The sequence below is a fragment of the Nyctereutes procyonoides genome, unplaced genomic scaffold (assembly GCF_905146905.1).
Source record: "Nyctereutes procyonoides isolate TBG_1078 unplaced genomic scaffold, NYPRO_anot_genome, whole genome shotgun sequence".
Taxonomy (NCBI): Eukaryota; Metazoa; Chordata; class Mammalia; order Carnivora; family Canidae; genus Nyctereutes; species Nyctereutes procyonoides.
This window is the reverse complement of record NW_026575035.1, coordinates 2,098,463-2,118,322: the sequence shown is the minus strand read 5'-3', so window position 1 is coordinate 2,118,322 and position 19,860 is coordinate 2,098,463. Positions and strand designations below refer to the sequence as shown.

At 40.6% G+C, this 19,860-nt stretch overlaps 2 long non-coding RNA genes across 2 annotated transcripts in view; both read right to left on the bottom strand.

The window, feature by feature from the left end:
* The window catches only part of LOC129505191 (uncharacterized), a 36,071-nt gene extending 22,698 nt beyond the window's left edge, over positions 1-13,373 (bottom strand). Inside the window, exon 1 of the long non-coding RNA XR_008663493.1 lies at positions 13,268-13,373. This is a non-coding gene — a long non-coding RNA (uncharacterized LOC129505191). The remainder of the gene's footprint in view (positions 1-13,267) is intronic.
* Positions 13,374-19,351: 5,978 nt separating this feature from the next.
* Positions 19,352-19,860, bottom strand: part of LOC129505192 (uncharacterized) — a 52,096-nt gene continuing 51,587 nt past the window's right edge. The window contains exon 4 of the long non-coding RNA XR_008663494.1: positions 19,352-19,829. This is a non-coding gene — a long non-coding RNA (uncharacterized LOC129505192). The remainder of the gene's footprint in view (positions 19,830-19,860) is intronic.

Below are 19,860 nucleotides of genomic sequence, written 5' to 3'. Positions count from 1 at the left end.
CCCAGGGCCTCTAGGATCGAGCCCTGGGCCAAAGGCAGGCGCTAAACCGCCGATCCACCAGGGATCCCCAACTCAGGTCTATTTTTAAGGGGCACCTGGATAAAGCTTTCTCTTGGGTCTCAGGTCCTAGAAATCAATGTGCAGTGAAATGAGGCTAGAAGACCTGCCCACCCCTCCTGACCCCTGCCTACTAAGGTATAGTGCGGTTGGTCTAAGTCATTAAGCTGCTTACCACTCATCAAATCCCACTCTCTGCCCATTTGAATTCGAGCTACCTTCAAAGTCAGTTTAAATCCTAAAGCATCCAGAAAGCCTCCCCCAATCACTTCAGCCTATATTAATCATTCCCCTCTTGGACAGCTTACAGGGTCCCGATTACACCTCTAGAATGGAGGTAATAATACAGGCACACCTCCGAGATAGTGAGTTTGGTTCCAGATGATCTCAATAAAGTGAATATCATAATGAAGTGCCTAATGTAAATGAAATGTAAAAGTTACGTTTACACTGTACCATAATCTATTAAGTGTATGATAGCATTATGCCTACAACAATAATATATATATATGTATATATATCTTAATTTAAAAGTACTTCATTGCTGAAAAAATACTAACCGTCATCTGAGGTCTCAGTGAGTCATAATCCCTGATCACAGAGCTCCATAACAAATACAATGAGGAAAGAGTTTGAAATATTGCAAGAATTACTGAAATGTGACACAGGCACATGAAGTGAACAAATACTGCTGGAAAAATGTCACCAATAGACTTGACGTAGGGTCGCCACAAACCTTCAGTTTGCAAGAAAAAACAAAACCACAATATCTGTGAAGTGCAATAAAGCCAACCACAATACAATAAGATATGTCTGTCCCCCCCTGCCCAACTCGAAGGGTTGTATTTAGGAAAACACTTTGAAAGGTTAAAAGTGCTGCTATACAAATGAAAGGTATTATCCTTACAATAATAAAGTTTAACTATGATCAGTACCCTGTAAGTATTTCACTAATTTTAACTATTGCTAGTCTTCACATAAGAGTCAGACACATTTGGTAGGTAAGCAAAAAACTTAAACATTATCTAGTTGATTTAAAAATGCATATTGCAAAAAGAAAGAAAGAAAGAAAGAAAGAAAGAAAGAAAGAAAGAAAGAAAGAAAGAAAGAAAGAAAATGCATATTGCAAAGCCCCATCCTCCAGAAACTCTGATTCAGTAGGTGTAGAGTCTGCCCAGGAATCTGCATTTTAAATAAGCCCCTTGGAGAGTGGAAGACAGATCAGCAACCCAACTTTGAGAAACACTTCATTTTGCAAAATGGAGACATTTCTCAACCTCCCACTTCCTGACCATGCCCATGCTCCCACTGGGCCTGGGTGTGAGAAGAGAGCACATTACTTTCATATCCCTTCATCAATATTTCAGAATCTACGACATGAAGGACTGGAAAGAAATAAAGCAGAATGGGGGATTATGTAGATGGGTTTGGTTTCCCTTTAATGACGAGAAAAATGCATGTCTGCTCTGAGCAGATGATAAATTGATCCAGAAAATGTTGCACAAGTGTTCTTTGCTAAGCTGAAGGGTCAAAGTCAACAATATAAAAGAAAATATACCTCTGTTTAGTTGAAAAGGACTTACGTTCAAGGCATTGCACAATGGGGCTGGTATGGGTTACACTCTGTCATATGGCCCTGTTCATTTACTCAGCTTTCCATAGAACTGTGACAAAAGAGGACAATGAGAGAGAGAGAGAGAGATTTAGCTCTTGTGCTTGCAGTTTGTTTTTGCACCTGTGGTTCTTTGTTTTTGTGTGTTTTTTTTAATGACAATAGTTTGAGAGCATCATGATAATATTTCTAAAGATAATCAGTGACAGAGTTCACGAGTGAAGTTAGGATAATGAAATGGAGGACCTCTCCTAAAAAGAACCCCTTTTCAGGAAAGAGTATCTACTCTAGAATTAAGTGAAAACAAAGAATGAAACTGAGGAAGAAGTTTCTAGAGGTGGCTCCTAGAAATCTAAGAGTAACTATTTTAAAAAGATTTATTTGAGAGAGAGAGAGAGAGAGAGAGCACATGGGGGAAGGGGCAGAGGGAGAGAGAGAAGCAGAAGCAGACTTCCCTATGAGCAGGGAGCCCAACATGGGGCTCCATCCCAGGACCCCAAGATCACAACCTGAGCCGAAATCAAGAGCCAACTGTTCAACCAACTGAGCCACCCAGGTACCCTTCTTTTTTTTTTTTTAATTTTTTTTTATTTACTTATGATAGTCACAGAGAGAGAGAGAGAGAGAGAGAGAGAGAGAGAGAGGCAGAGACACAGGCAGAGGGAGAAGCAGGCTCCATGCACCGGGAGCCTGACGTGGGATTCGATCCCGGGTCTCCAGGATCGCGCCCTGGGCCAAAGGCAGGCGCCAAACCGCTGCGCCACCCAGGGATTCCCCCAGGTACCCTTCTAAGAGTGACTCTTTACCAATGTTAAACTCCTTTGTCTTGCAACTTTCCATTTCTAAAATCAGAAAAAAAAATTAAAAAGAAAACAAAAACAAACAAACAAAAAAGAATTCACAATCTATTCCCTTTACTCATAGAAAACTCTCAGGTCCATCTTCACTACCTCCACCCACACGGGAGCACATGCACATATGCGTATGTGCATATTGGGTTTCTGTGCTCACAGTAAACACTGAGAATTAGAAAATCAGGGTAGAAGCATTTCTGAAGTCAGGTACATCGATAACCAGAAGTGGCAGGTAATGGCCTGATAAAAATCAGGAAGACAGTCTATTGAAAAGTTTACAAGATAACTTCAGAATCACCAAAATCTAGGACCCTTCGGTGTTTCTGGCAAGCTTGGCACAAGAGTGGAGGAAAATCCTTTCCTGACTCTGAATCCTCCCCTTCACCGTCTTTTCTCTGGGTGACCAAAGAGGGGTGTGTGACCATCTGGCCAACTCTGTACTCCTGCCTTGGCGAAATGTGCGTAACTCAGCCCTTTACATTCCTTGCTCAAAACCAAGTGCTTCTATGGGCTCATTGAAAAAGGCAATACCGCTGTGTCATGACTTAAAACAGGGAAAAAAAACCCAGTAAAACCCCAAACCAAAAAAAAAAAAAAAAAAAAAAGAAAAAAAAGAAAAAAGAAAAAAGAAAAAAAAAGCCAAAGGCCTCCTGGGCTCCTGTGTGCAACAGCAGAGTACAAAACCTTTGTTCACTGCAATGATGCCAACACCTCAAGAAAAAGCTCAATCATCTTCCATGTTCTGTTGATGAAGGTACTCCACAATGCCTTTTGGAAAGATTTCCATTAAAATGGTTAAAATGAAAGAAGTTTCTGTACCAGAAGTGAGGAATTCTTATCCTTTCATTTATTCAAAAATACTTCTTTCCCAAAATTTCTGGATAAGCAAGGTTTGTCTAAGGAGGCAAGATTAGGGGTGGGGGAGGAACAGCTGTTTTGAGTTAAACAAGAAGCATGTTAATGACAGCGCGGGAGGCAGGAAGATACTCAGGTTTAGCTGCCGGTCAAAAAAGTCATGTGCTAAATGGTTGAATGAAAACAATTATTCAGGGTCTGTGATAACAGACGTGAGGATGGAGATTCAGAAGACAGCGCTGATGAATGAGGTATCTGTGGCAAAAAAACCCCATCCTTCTCGAACCTTCGGTCCCAAGCTGGAATGGGAAGTAGACCGCAGGGCACAGGCGCTGGGTGCTGAAAATGGCCCCGTGTGACTTGCCAACGTCCTGGCTTTATGGAGCATTTTCTGAGAAAGGTGATAACTTGACGGCAGATGGATCGTGGCAGGGACAAGAGGGGGAAAAGAGGATGGTTTCAGCTGGAATATTAATGATAAACACAAAATGCCATGATTACTATGAACGTTACAGGCACCAGAGACACTAAGGAAAACAAGCCAGTTAAGTCATTTTATCTTTACAGTGGTTCCTATAAGGGGTCAGCGGGTCGTGGCAGAAACTACCAGGTAATTATCTCCGCGTGTCTCTAAGCCAGCAGGACGCCTCTCTAAGTCAGAGAGCTCCAGCCTTTCTGCAAGGAGACCCTGGAGCTTACTGATGCTGGGCTGGAAAAGGCCAGGAATGTAAGGAGGATTCCCAGCGCTGACCTTCCTAAGGAGAGGAGAGAAATTGGCATCAGGTCTCACCCCCTCATCCGGCTTGCCTCTCACCCTGCACCTGCATGCCAGAGACCCTGAAAACCTCCTACTGACAGGGGAATTCTGTCTCAACTGAAAGGAGACCGAAACTAAACTATCTCCATTTGAGAAGTGGAGACCTGTACAAGGAACACAGATTCGAAACTGCTCTCACCAGGGCACAACCCTGACTTCAGCCCTTACCTTCTCCTAAACCACTTGACAAGAAGTAGCCATGTTTAGGGCTTTGAAACACAGAAATCCTTTAAAAAGTTGTTTTTTTTTTTTCTCATTCTGCATCACATTATCTGATTTATGCTATAGATTATAGGAAATATAAAAGTATAATTATTAGGTTCTTAAAAAACAAGCTGGGAAATTGCACTGGTGGGGATTTACCCCAAAGATACAGATGCAATGAAACGCCGGGACACCTGCACCCCGATGTTTCTAGCAGCAATGGCCACAATAGCCAAACTGTGGAAGGAGCCTCGGTGTCCATAGAAAGATGAATGGATAAAGAAGATGTGGTTTATGTATACAATGGAATATTCCTCAGCCATTAGAAACGACAAATACCCACCATTTGCTTCAACGTGGATGGAACTGGAGGGTATTATGCTGAGTGAAGTAAGTCAATCGGAGAAGGACAGTGTATGTTCTCATTCATTTGGGGAATATGAATAATAGTGAAAGGGAATATAAGGGAAGGGAGAAGAGATGTGTGGGAAATATCAGAAAGGGAGACAGAACATAAAGACTCCTAACTCTGGGAAACGAACTAGGGGTGGTGGAAGGGGAGGAGGATGGGGGGATGGGGGTGACTGGGTGACGGGCACTGAGGGGGTCACTTGACGGGATGAGCACTGGGTGTTACCCTGTATGTTGGCAAATTGAACACCAATAAAAAATAAATTTATTATAAAAAAGAATCTAGATCCTAAAATAAGAAATAAATTTAAGAAATGTAAAAACAAAAACAAAAACAAAAACAAACAAGCTGGGAGGCCATGGCCATCAACAACTACCTATAAATAGCTCCTAGATCCAGATCTCTCCCCAGCCCTGGCCCCATATTTCCAATTGCCTACTGGACATCTCCACCGGGGTATCCCCTAACTTGTCAACTCCTTGTTCTTGAATTTGCTTTCCTCCCAATGAAGGTCTCTTGTCACCTTTTCTTCCTGGTAAGTTCTTGAGATGAGGAAGACTAGGAGGTTGGCTAATCAGAAACACATCTGTCCCACCACACCATGGAGACAGATGCACATTGGCTGATTCTCAAGGATGTTGATAGAACTTAGAATTCAGGTCACAGTGCAGACCGACTCAGAGATGTGTGTGCCATGGTCCCACATCAGCACTTGTCCTGAGTCAGGGGTACAGCTGACCCTTGAACAACACAGGTTTGAACTGCACTGGTCCACTTATATGTGGATTTTTTTCTCAATAAATACAGCACAGTGCTGTAAATGTCTCTTCCTTCTGATTTTTGTAACAAGATTTTCTTTTCTCTGGCTTACTTTAAGAATACAGTATATAATATATTTATAACATATAAAATATGTGTCAATTGACTGTGTGTGTTTTCAGTAAAGCTTCCCATCAACAGTAGGCAGATAAGTTTGGGAGGGGGTCAAAGTTACACATAGGTTTTCAACCGCACAGGAGTTAACCCCTGTGTTGTCCAAGGGTCAACTCTACTTGAGATAAAGGACACCAAGACAGCAGGAGTATAGAAGAGGCACTAATAATAGTTTTTGTTACTGTTATGGTCATGGCCCCATGGATTTTCCTTGACAAAAACATGATTAAGGGAAGTTTGGCCTTGATTGCCTGCCTCTTCATTCTGGGCCCTTCCCCTGAAGATAGAAACCTGCTCACTCAGATCCCTATTCTGAAAATGTTCCTGCCCACATAGTCTTTCTGTATAGACTCATAGAAAGTGGAACCTGAAAGGAACATTGGAGGTCTTCTAAGTCAGCCCTTTAAGTACAGATGAGGTCATGGAAATTCAAAAAGTGCTAGGTCCTTGGTCACAGAAATCCAGTGGCAGAGCCATACTAGAACCAAGATCATCTGTGGTGTTTCACCCTCCTTTCTGCTTTCACAACCACACAACGATAAAGAAAAATTGATATCCTTCCCAGAGATGGTTACACTTTAACAGGGTTCAAGGAATCAAGTTAACCCAGTCCTTAGGTTCGACTATCAGGGATCGATGACGAAGCAGAGCATGTGTTTACGGGTGAGCTATTCATGAAGGGACCCTCATGAATGCATCTCTTTTACTATCACAGAGGTCTAACATTTATACATGGCTTCGTTGTCTCTTAAACTCTGTGAAATACGATGCTGTCCTAGATGGAGAGGAAAACACCCACAGCAACTATGCTGCCCTCCTGCACAGTCTACATGTCATAATTAAATTCATCATGTAACCTGAGCCTACCTCTTATATGTGCAATCATCTACATTATTTCCCCCAGAGAAAAGTGAGGCTAATAAGAGATTCTTATATCACTTTCCTGTGGCTCTTGGTATTTTGTTGCCAATTTAGTGACTGCTCAGCTTCAAGTTTGAGCAGGAGGAAGGACTAAAGGTGTGGGTGAAGTCGTGGATGTGAGCTTGGACCCAGGAGATGTCTGTGTTTACTCACCTTGGTGATTGTCAAGCCGTTTCCTATGAACAGCCTAATCAGATTGCAAGAGAGCCAGCATGCCTAGTAGTAAGCACTGCTTCTTGAACACCAACTCACTCTCTTCTCACATCCCCATCCTTTCTTCTTTAAGAACTGGAAATAGTTTTGCCATTTCTATTTATCTCTATCCCCGTCTTCCTCACTTCCTTCCCATTTATCTTACCAAGGTAAATGCAAAAGAAACTCTTTGGAATACATATTTAACCTAGCATGTCACAGGTATGCAATAAGCACGCTGAGGTTAATCCTTTCTTCTGTGCCTATGAATCAAGAAATCTTGGAAAATCTGGCACGGTATTACATGTCAGATTTTCATGTAGGTCATATATGGAAATATTGCTTAAAAGCTAAGGAGGGTGGGGCACCAGGGTGGCTCAGTTGGTTTAGTGTCCAACTCTTGATTTCAGCTCAGGTCATGATCTTGGGGTCCTGAGACCGAGCCCTGTGTCCTGCGTCTGGCTTTGCGCTCAGTGGGGAGCCTGTGATTCTCTTTCTTCTTCTGCCCTTCCTCCACTTGCACATAATCTCTCTCTCTCAAATATATAAATCTTTAAAAAATGCTAACAAGGGTGAGGATTATGATTCCAGATAGGATTCTTGACATTATTCATGGAGTTTTCCACAGCTTCTATTAAAGGACCTACAGGATCTTTTCCACAAAGGATCCATTCACCAGCATGAAATTCAAGTTCCGTTTCATGTCTTTAAAAATCTTGATGGTTTTCACTTTACTCCATCAAACATTCATGTTTTTTAAATATAAAATCCTCCCACAACTTCTAATGAAACTGACACTTCAAGATGCACCATGTTTATTCTGTGATTCTTAACAGCCCCTATAATACTACTACCTACTCCAATAAAAGAAATCAAACTTAGCCATCAAGAGAACCATTGAAAGACTCATGCTCTTTGGAGGTTTGGTTTCCAATTTTATTCTTAACCTTTTCCCCCCATCAACTCTAAAATCTGAGAAATGCTTCTGTTCAATATGTATACTAGAACTTTTGGAATGCTATCCAGTCCATGTGCCATCCTTTCTATGCTGTTTTTATCCATAGTCCTGCTAAAGAGATAGACTAGTCTGTCTTGTTCATTCCATGTGCCAGCAACTGCCCTGACCCAAGCTGACTCAATCAGACACTCTCCTGAGAATTTAGAATTGGGTCCCAGCAAAGTCATTTTATTTTATTTTTAAAAATATTTTATTTATTTAAATAAAATAAATAAAAAGGCAGAGACACAGGCAGAGGGAGAAGCAGGCCCCATGCAGGAAGCCCGACATGGGACTCCATCCTGGGTCTCCAGGATCAGGCCCTGGGTTGAAGGTGGCACTAAACTGCTAAGCCACCCGGGCTGCCCCAAAATCATTTAAAAGAGAAATAAAGCAGCAATAAATAAGTTAAAAATATTTTTCTTACCAAAGTGGAATTAATTAGAAATCAATAACAAAAAGCTATATAAATGCTACCAAATATTTAGAAATTAAGCAATGTACTTCTAGATAATTTACGGGTCAAAGAAAAAAATAAGCAAAATTTAAAAATATTTTGAAATGGATGAAAATAACAGTACAACATATCAAAAGTACAGAATGCAGAATTCCCATCATAAGAAATTTGAAAAAAAAGCAAATAAATTCAAATCATTCAGAGGGTGGAAATAATAAAGGTAACAGTAGAACCTGATGAAATCTAAAACACAAAAGCAATAGAGAAAATCAATCAAATCAAAAGCAAATTCTTTAAAATGACCAATAATATTGAAAACAAGGAAAGAAGCGTGATAACACAAATTACCAATGTCAGGAATAGAAGCATGAATAGAGCCTGTAGACATTAAAAGAATAATATCAGAATATAACGAATAGTGTCATATCCATAAATATGACAACTTAGATGAAACAGACAAGTCCTTGAAGGACACAAACTACCACAGCTTCCTGAAGACAAAATAGTTAATCTGAAAGCTCTGTATCTATTAAGTAAATTGGATTAATATTTCAGGATTTCCTTAAAGATAAAACTCCAGGTCCAGAGGCTCCACCAGTGAATTCTATCAAACATCTAGGAAAGAAAGAATATCCGTGTGTACAAACTCTTTCAGAAAATAATGGAGGACAACTTTTTACAGCTCATTTTATGAGTTCACAATTACCCTGACACCAAAACTAGGCCAATATCACACACAAAAGTTATAGACCAATATTCTCATGAATATAGACACAAAAATCCTTAGCAAAATAAGGCAAATTCAATCTGGCAACATATAAAAAGGGTAATACTTCATGTCCAAGTGGGATTTATTTTGGGGGGGATATTCCAGGCTATTTTGACATTTGGAAATCAGTCAGTAGGATTTAATGTATTAACAAACTAAAAGAGATAAACAATATAGTCACTTGAAAAAATTCAATAACCATTACAAAATACAACAACAACGAGCTACCACTACATACCTATTAAAATAGCCAAAAGCCAAAACGCTGATACTACCAAATGCTGATGAGAATGAGAAGCAACTGGAGCTCTCATTCACTGCTGGTGGAATATGGAATGGTACAGCCAGTTTGGAAGACAATTGGGCTATTTCTTACAGAACTAAAGATACTCTTATAAGATCCAGCAATTATGCAACTTGGTATTAACCAGATAAGTTGAAAACTTATCTTTTTTTATATTTTATTTATTTATGCATGAGAGACACACACAGAGAGAGGCACAAACACAGGCAGAGAGAGAAACAGGCTCCATGTAGGGAGCCCGAAGTGGGACTCGATCCAGGACCCCAGGATCACACCCTGAGCCAAAGGCAGGCGCTCAACTGCTGAGCCACCCAGGCATCCCGAAAACTTATCTTTATACAAAAACCTGCACATGTATATTTATAGCAGCCTTATTGATAATTGTGAAAACATGGAAGCAACCTAGAGGTTTTTCAGTAGTTGAATAGATTTTTAAAAACTGTGCTACATTCAGACAATGTAGTATTACCCAGCACTAAAAAGAAATGAACTATCAAGCCATGAAATGATAGGGAGGAAACTTGACTTCATATTTCTAAGCAAAGAAAAGGCTACAATGGCTGATATGATTCCAACTTATATGACCTTTTGGAAAAGGCAAAACTATGGAGACAGTGAAAAGATCTGTGGTTGCCAGGGGTTAAGGAGGAAGGTAGGAATAAATAAGCAAAGGTCAAAGGACTTTTAGCTGTTCTGTATGACACAATAATGTGGATACATATCTTTGTACACTTGTCATGCACAATACCAAGAGTGAAACATAATGTAAACTGTGGACTGGGCAGGGCCAGGGAGGGGGAGTAGGGGTGATAATGATGTAATGATAATGTAGGTTTATTGTTGTAAGAACAATACCACTCTGGTACTATTGGATTTTGATAGTGAAGGAAGCTGTACAAATGTAGGGGTAGAGGATATATGGGAAATACATCCATACCTTCCCCCTCAATTTTACTATGAACATAAACTTCCCTAAAATATAAAGCCTATTTTAAAAATTGGTAAGTGATAAATTTTAAAGTCACTATCTGTAAAGGCATAAAGAAATGAAATATTTAGGAATAAATCTAGTGCAATAAGTGGAATATTTATGTTCTGAAAACTAGAAAACATTTTTGAGAAAGTACTAAATTAATTAAGAGATATACCCTGTACACAAACTGAATAATCAATATGAATAAGAGATCAATTTTCCTTTCATTGACTTGCAGTTTCAGATCAATCATTCTAGCTAAAATCCTAGCAAGTTTTTGGTAGAAATTGACAGACAGATTGTAAAAGGTATATAGAAATGGAAAGGTCCTAGAATGCTCAAAACAAATTTTAAAAAGAACAGCAAAATTAGGAATTTATATTACCTGATTTGAAACCTACTCTAAATCTACAGTAATCAGGATAGTATGGTGTTTATTTAAGGATAGACATATAAATCCCTGGAATAGAAAAGAAAGTCCAGGAATAGATCAACATACATATGGTCAATTGATTTTTGACAAAGGTGCACAAGTAATTCAATGGAGATAAAGACGGTCTTTGCAGTGAGTGGTTCTGGGACAACTACATATCCATATGGGGGAGGGGAATAGTACCTCAATTCACATCCCCTGTTAAATATAAAAATAAACTTGAAATGGATCAGAGACCTAAATGTAATATCTAAAATTATAAAATGTCTAGGAAAAAGCATACAAGAAAACCTTCTTGATCTTGGGATAGGCAATATTTCTGAGGACACATACAGAGATAAAAGGTAGAGCATTGGGAATATAGTCAATGGTATTTTCATGGTGTTCATATGGTGACAGGTGGTAGCTTGTGGTGTTGTGGTGAGCATAGCCTATTGTAGAGTTGTCCAATCACTGTGTTATACACCTGAAGCTAATATGACAATGTGTGTCAACTATACCTCAATTAAAAAAAAAAGATTTCTGAGGATACAAAAAACACTAACCATAAAAATCCACATAATCGTCTTCCTTAAGGTTCGAAATGTTTTCCCCTCCAAATGTGCTATCAAGAAAATGAATCAACAAGCCAAAGACCATAAGGAAATATTTGCAATTGCATGTATCTAACAAAGAATTTCTATTCGGAATATAAAAACACAATCCAGTAACAGAAAGGTAAAACACCCTAGACAAAAAATGGGCAAAAGATTTGAACAGACACTTGACAAAAGAAAATAAACAAATGGCCAATAAGTACATGAAAAGATGTTCAAGGTTCTTAATAGAGAAATGCAAATTAAAACCATAATGAGATACTACTATACACCTACTACTAGAATAGCTAAAAGTTAGAAGTTTGACACAACCAAAGACATGGAGCAGCTTGAACACTCAGGCGTTGTGATAGTAGACCACTTTGAAAAACAGGTTGCCAATTTCTTATTCAGTTAAACGTAGATGTATCATGAATGTAGCAAGTACAGTCTGAGGTATTTAACCACCCCTCCAGCAAATAAATGATCACACAAAAAATTTTACCCAAATGTTCATAGCAGTTGATTAATAATAATCAAAAACTGGAGGGGCGCCCATGTTGCTTAGTGGTTGAGCGTCTGCCTTTGGCTCAGGGTGTGATCCCAGGGTTCTGGGATCAAGTGCGGCATTAGGCCTCCTGTAGGGAGCCTGCTTCTCCCTCTTCCTATTTATTTATTTATTTATTTATTTATTTACTTACTTACTTACTTACTTACTTACTTACTTACTTACTTAGTTACTGCTTCTCCCTCTTCCTGTGTCTCTGCTTTTCCCTCTATGTCTCTCATGAATAAATGAATAAAATCTTTTTTAAAAAAATTAAAACTGGAGACAAACCAAACTCTGACCTATAGATGAATAAACAAGTTGTACTACATTCATACAACAGAATACTACTCATCACTGAAAAGAATGGCCTACAGATACATATAAAAATGCTGTTGTCTCGGGGCTCCTGGGTAGCTCAATTGATTAAGTGTCCTCCTCTTGATTTCGGCTCAGGTCACGATCTCAGCATCCTGAGGTTGAGACCCACTCCATGCCCAGCACGGAGTCTACTTAAGATGCTATCTCTCCTGTCCCTCTGCCCACCCCCACACTCTCTGCCTCTTTCTCTCTAAAATAAAAGCTAAATAAGTCTTTTTTTTTTTTTTAAAAAAAAAGGAACATTGTCTCAAAGGCATTATGCTAAGTGAACAAAATCAGACACAAAGATTACATATGTTATATGATATATGTGAAGTTCTGGAAAGCAGTTCAGTGGTTGCCTGGGGCTGAGACTGAGGAGTAGGGGTGAAGAAGGGAAATTTTAGCTTGATGGAAGTGCTGTACGTATTGATTTATGACAGTGGTTAAACGAGTGTATACAAAACACATCCAGCCATGCACTTAGAATGAGCACATTTTATTAGATGCATGTTATAAGTGAATAAAGTTATTTGGTTAAATTAACTTGGTGTGGCTAAAATATAAAATGTTCATGGACAAAATGGTCACCAAAGAAGGCTCTATAGGGTGGCAGCGAGTGGATCCATGATGTTTTTCTCATCCCACACAAATTGTATATTTTGTTTAAAATATGTTTTAAAATGTATATACCAAAAAATGGCTCAGGCTATTTATGGAAGACAATGTGTAATAAATCAGGAATCCTTTTCTGAGCACGACCCAGCATAGGAAGAATATTCTACCTCATGACCCACTACACAAATACCCACATATATAACAGGCTTATCCCTCTCTACATGCAGTGAATTCATGGGAACACAAGCATTCATAGGAGTAGGAATATTTCCTATTTTATCTTTTTTGAAATGCTAGTTTCAACCCTTTATATTTATGTCACAACCCACTAACGGGTGATGATCTTCAGCTTGAAAAACACTATATTAAAAACCTACCTGGGGTGCCTGGGTGGCTCAGTGGTTGAGCGTCTGCCTTTGGCTCAGGTCCTGGAATCGAGTCCCACATCGAGTTCCCCACGGGGAGCTTGCTTCTCCCTCTGCCTGTGTCTCTGTTTTTCATTCTGTGTCTCTCATGAATAAATAAATAAAATCTTTAAAAAATAATAAAAAATAAAAATAAAAAATAAATAAAAACCTACCTGACATGGTTAAAGACTATGATTAAGCAACTCAACTTTAATTTCTAGATAAAATCAAGTTTTAAAACAGAATAGTTTAGAAGGAAAAGACTGGGGAAAATTGAGAGTTAAGAGGATTAGGGACATAAAAACATAGGGACAGTCCTAGTTTATTCCTTCCAGCTGTGCGAAGGCCGAGGTACTAGAGGAGCATTAACTTCCTTGACAGATGAATCTGCTTCACACTTGGTGTGGGACCAACTAGCTGTATGATCTTATTCAATTAATTTGGTCTCTCTGAGTTTCAGTTCCCTGTCTTAAAAAAAAACATGGTGATAATACTTATCTCATAGAGTTGTATAAGGATTAAGTGAGATAGCAGATAACGAACAAGCACAAAGTAGTTTTCCCTTCTAATTTTTCATGTGACATAGACCGTATAGCAGAACATGGAGCCTCCTTTATGAAAAAGGAAAGGCAAGTTCCCAGAGTGAGCCAAGGATGCTCAGAGCATATCTGAAATGCCCATAAGGCACAAGGAAGGTTGTTTACTCAGTGTCTGAGATGAAGGTAGAGTTAGGTCAGGCAGGGTTAACTCACAGTTGGATTTCATGCAGGTATCAAATTGTGTCTTTCTCCCTATACTTTGTTCTAAATGGAGTTATTTGCTCATGAACATTTATAATTTGTCATTAGTAATTATATAATGCCAGTTGCCAATTACTGTCAGCTATAGACAAGGGCACTAAAAGGCCTGCCTTGCTCTCCTTCACTTCTTCACCTTCCCATGTAGTCCTCATCCTCTGCCCTCTTGCCTCCTTCTACCTCCTCATTCTACTAAAATTTCCCTCCCTGAAATCACCAATGATATAAGGCCAGCTGTTCTAAAAGTGTGGCCTGCAAACCCTAGAAGGAAGTGGGGAAGGGGACCCAGGGCTAGATCCTTTCAGAGAGTCTGCAAACAGAAAAGCAATTAAAATAATTCAAGACTGCCATTAAATAATTTAATAATAATAATAATAATAAAGCAATTAAAGATTGTAGAAAAGAAAAACTGCAGAAACAACTTTTAGTTACTTATTTAAATTTTGTTACTTAACATACAGTGCCATATTAGTTTCAGGAGTAGAAGTAGAATTCTGTGATTCATCACTTACATACAATACCCAGTGCTCATCACAAGTCCCCTCCTTAAGACCCATCACCCATCTAGCCCATTCCCCACTCACCTCCCTCCATCAACCCTCAGTTTGTTCTCTATCATATATGGAATTTAAGAAAGAAAACAGATGAACATATGGGAAGGTGGAAAAGAAAAAAAGAGGAAAAGGAAACAAACCAGAAACAACCTTTAAAAATTACCATTAAAATCTTCTGAGAAACAAATAAATCATGGATGTAAAGTGCAGCATAGGGAATATAGGTAATAATATTGTAATAGCTTTGTCTGGTGACAGACAGTAACTAGACATCATGGTGATCACTTCATAATGTATATAAATGTTGAATCAGTATGTTGTACACCTGCCACTAATATAATATTGTATGTCAACTATATTTCAAGGTAACAAACCTTCTGAGAATTAAAAACTAAGGTATCACATTTGCAAAACAAGAAGGAATGATAAAAAAAAAAGAAGCCTTAAAAAATGCCCTTAGGGGCATCTGGGTGGCTCAGTCAGTCAGGTGTCTGCTTCCACTGAGCTTGAGTCATGATCTCCCCAAGTGTCAGGCTCCCTCCTCAGCGGGGGGTCTGCTTCTCCCTCTCCCTCTGCTCATGTTCTCTCTCACTTGCTCTCTCTCTCAAATAAATAAATACAATCTTTGAAAAAAAATTTTAAGTGTGCCTTAAAAAATATTTAATGCAGATTGAAAAAATCTACAGAAAGTTTAAGCGATAAACTGTGCAAATCTCTCAAACAGTAGAGCAAAAATACTAAGAGATGGAAAATAGAAGGGAAAGACTAGATAATTAGAAGGTTAGCTCAGGAGGTATAATGTGAAAAATAAACGTTCTAGAATAGAACATCAGAAATAGAGACCAGAAAACAAAGAAATAATTCCAAAAAATTTACCTGTTTTTCTAGATAGGGAGGGTCTGCTAAGGGTCCAGCACAAAAAATGAAAAGAAACCACCATACAGACATATCATACTTAAATTTAGTCTGAGGACAAAGATATTACAAATGGGAAAGAGAGTGAGAGAGAGAGAAGCGAGAGAACAGTTCACGTATTAATGATCACAAATCAGAATGACGTCAGACTTCTTACCAGCAACCATGGGAGGAACCCCAAACAATAATGGCTTCTAAATTACCTCCCACCATGTCAAATACCAAATGTGAAACTAGAAGAAAGATGTTTTAAAATATACCCGTTATACCTCCGACATCCAAATTTATATTCCCAAAATAGCTATATTTAAGAGGGGATCTCTAAGGACATAATTAAGGCAAAATGAGGTCATAAGAGTGGGGCTCTTATCTGATAGAATTAGTGTCCTTATAAGAAGAGACACCAGAGAGCTCCTTTGCACTCTCTGTGCACACACAGGGAGGAAGGCATGTGGGGACAGAGCAAGAAGGCAGCGATCTACACGCCAGGAAGAGAGCTCTCACCGGGAACACAATTGACTGACACTTTGATATGACACTTGCAGCCTGCAAAACTGTGAGAAATAAATTTCTATTATTTAAGCCCACCAGTCTGCGATATTTTGTTGTGGCAGCCTGAGCTGACTAATACAACACTAAAATTTACCTCCCACTCACCCTTTCTCTGGAAGCTACTAGAAACTGTGCTGTAGCAAAGCAAGAGAGCAAAAATGAGGAAGAGGAAGAAACAGCGGTCGGTAAACAGGAGTCTCAATGTAGGAGAGGTAACGAAGACTCTGGAAGGAAGGAGATCTAGGATGATCACTGTGCACCAGCAGCAGAGAGCACTGTCCAGATGGGATCGATCAGATCAGGCTTCCTGAGAAACTTCTCTGAGAACCTAAACTCCATAGAATAATGTGAATGAATATTTTGGGGAGGCAACTAGTCAAATGATGGAGATTCTGGGGTTGAATTCCTAAATCCATCCCCCCCCCAAAAAAAATTAAAAACTAAGCAAAGGAGAAAAGCAAAATACTTGTCAACCTGTGAAAACAGGAAATTCATCTTAAATGGTCCCAACTATGAACTCATTGTATGGCCATATAACCATTTTGAAAGGTGGGCATGGGGACTAGGAAATGTTTCTGAGGGTAAAAAGGAGGAAAGAGAACTAAACTCTCATCTTCTGGACTAGGAAGTTCACAAATAATACCTCAAACTGAAGGGAGAATCAAGGTGTGGCTCTGGCATCACGCTGTTTGGGGACACGGAGGCAAGCACAGCAAGAGTAGGCTGGAGAGGGCAGTGGTCGCCTTTGGGGAAGGGGTGGGGGGTGAGGTTGGAGGACAGCTGTTTCTCTTAGCAAACCGTACAGAGCTAGGAGACTTTTTAAACTATGCATATGTATAACTTTGATAAAAATAAAAGCTTAATGTTTGTGCTTTTGTAACCAAACATCCAAGTCTTTCACTCCTATGCTACAAGCTGATTTCTTTTTTTTTTCTTAAGATTTTATTTATTTGAGAGAGAGACAGAGAGAGCACAAGCAGGGGGACAAGCAGAGACAAGCAGACTCCCCACGGCTCAGCGTGGAGCTCTGGGACCCCGGGATCATGACCTGAGCCAAAGGCAGATGCCGAACCGACTGAGCCACCCAGGTGCTCAGGTTACACTACAGGTTAATTTCTTAATGGCTTACAGAGACCCAGGGACAGCAACCCCAGCATTTCCCCCAGTTATACCATGGCTTGTCATAATCTTTGCTTTGTTCCAGAGTGGTTTCTAGTAATAGATGGCCCATTTCAAAATGAGGGTGAGGACGAGGATGAGGTATAGTCTGATTTTCCCCTATTGTATATGAAAATGTCCAAATTGACTTAAAATGGAAATTATAGAATAATAGGTAGGGATAAATCCAAAAGTATCAGTATCATAATCAATCAAGGTTACTGATGTCACAAAGTAAAGGCAGAGATTCTTAGCTTGAGTTAAAACTGAATCAAAACAAAACAATCCAACAACTATAATACCACACACACACACACACACACACACACGCTTGGTGACCTTTACACTGAAGTTTCCTCTATCTGGGATACTGTTGTTCAATCTCTGTCCCCAGGACCCCAAGAGCCTCTCTGGAGAACCTCTGTCTCCCCCTTCAAGCTCTGCTTAGAAGTAGCCTCCTCTGTGAAGTCTCTTTGGAGGCTGCTGGCTGGGCTGGTTGTCCCCTTCTGTGTTCCCATAACCCTGCGTCTTTATGGCCTCGTCCCCAGTGACTGTTCTGATGACAGTCCCCTCTGATTGTCCGCCCAGGAGCCCCCTGCAGGGAGTTGCCCTGGGTGCCTCTCACACAAAGCTTGACATGCCGGATGCCTTCCCCTTGGCCACGGTGAACAAGACCACAGAAGCATCAGGCCAAGGAAATCCAATCTGTGGGTGGTCTAGAAGTGGGTATAGACTGGTAAGGTGAGAGAAATAGAGGGGCTTTACGAGACTATAGCATCCTCCCAATTGAAACATCAGATTGGGCACTTGGCAGGAGGGGAAGAAGCTGAAAGACAAACGAGGAGATTTAGACTTCCTGAGGCAGTCAGTGGGAAGTTACTGGTAAGCAGCCTCGATGAGTCAGTAGGAGCCCTGAGGTGGAGAAAAGCTACACGAGGGGAGGGAGATTACGGAGCAGGAGTGGGAGGAGCACAGAGGAAATGAGTCACCCCAGCAGGTGTTGCTGAGCGGAGTGGTTATGAAAGCTGCCCAGGGTTCCTGTCCCACATTTACCTACTGCCCCAAATTCCCAGAGGCTGGCAGGTAGAGCTGTTGTGGTACCTAGAGTCCCTGTTGTGGTACCTAGCATCCTGATGAGATACAGGAGGGATGCTCTGTTCCTTGGAAGAAAGCCTAACAGACACAAGCTCTCCCAGCACCTACCACCACGCATTGCCATTCTCGCTTGTAGTTCTCCCCCTCTGGGCCTAGAAGCTCGCTGCTGGCACCATTTGCTGGTACAACTCGCTGTGCCTCCTACCAGGCACACTGCTTGGGCCAGAGCAGAGCCCAATACTTACTGTTTGAGTTAAGTAAAAAGGATTCATGATGAAATAAATGTCTCACAAATGTGTGGGGGGTCCATGTTGTGGATCTCCCATGGAACTTCTGGAAGGGCAAGAAATGACTTTCGTTAACTCCTCAGGGCTGTGTCTGGTTGAGAACCCAATGCAAATGGGTAAAGGAAAAACCCTCACTGGTGTCGATGAGCCTCCAAAACACCTGCCAACCACGTGGAAGGATTAGGAAGCAGATCTCTGGGGCTGAGACCTAAACCTCCCTGCTCAGCTGTGTACCTCTGCACATAATTGGAGGTTAAAAACGTGTTGTGTGGGTTGTTATAGAAATCAAAAGTACACGCAATTCTTCTGAAGCCTTGCTGATTACCCTCAGCACATTGTGTTTTAATTTTGATCTCTGGAAAATATCAGGAACAAGGAAAGAACTTCCCACCCCCACCCCGCCAACCCCCGGCTCCATAGGAAAAACAGTGTTGAAATAATACAAACATCTTGGATCGACCCTCTTTTGAAAGTAAGAAACTCGCCTCACCCTCCCAACAGGCTTGAAGTCTGCACAGTTTGTCCGCCAAGAGAGGGGGATTTGGCAGCAGTCCTCGTAAACTCCAACCGCAGGAGGCCTCTGATTGAATTGAAATTGTTTCCTCCGGTCGGAGTTTGTTGGTGGTGCACCCCCCCCCCCAGGATGTGAATTCATCGTGTTTGCTGTGGGGTGAGACTGGGGCGGCGGGAAGGGCACATGTGAGAGGGAATGTGTCAGGGTGTTGTGTGCACGCACACGCACGTGCACACGCATAGCCCCGCTGATTCCCTAACATCCTTAGTAAAGTCACATTGACACTACCTAAAATAATTCTGGAAAACGATACACATCCTCAGTATATCCTTTGAAGTGACTGGAATTTGATCAACAAAAATAACGAATTGAAAATGTGAAATGCAAGGGCAAAATTGGCAGCGAATTCCCACAAGGCAGTAACCCAGCCTCCCTTGCCTGCACACACATACTTTCTAACCTTTGGAGAGTGCACGGTAGTCAAAGGGCTGAAGACCATGTCCTCTGGCTTCTTGAGGATGCGGGTGCGGGGACGAAAAGCAGGTTTGGATGGGAGAGGAGAGGATGGCCATTGCCATGTGGTGGGCCACTATCCCGTCTTGTGCTTGTTCTTTTTCAAAGGTAACCCTACCGCTTAAAGAAAGAGACTTTTTTTTCCTCCTGTCGTAAAAAAAAAAACATAGAATTTAAA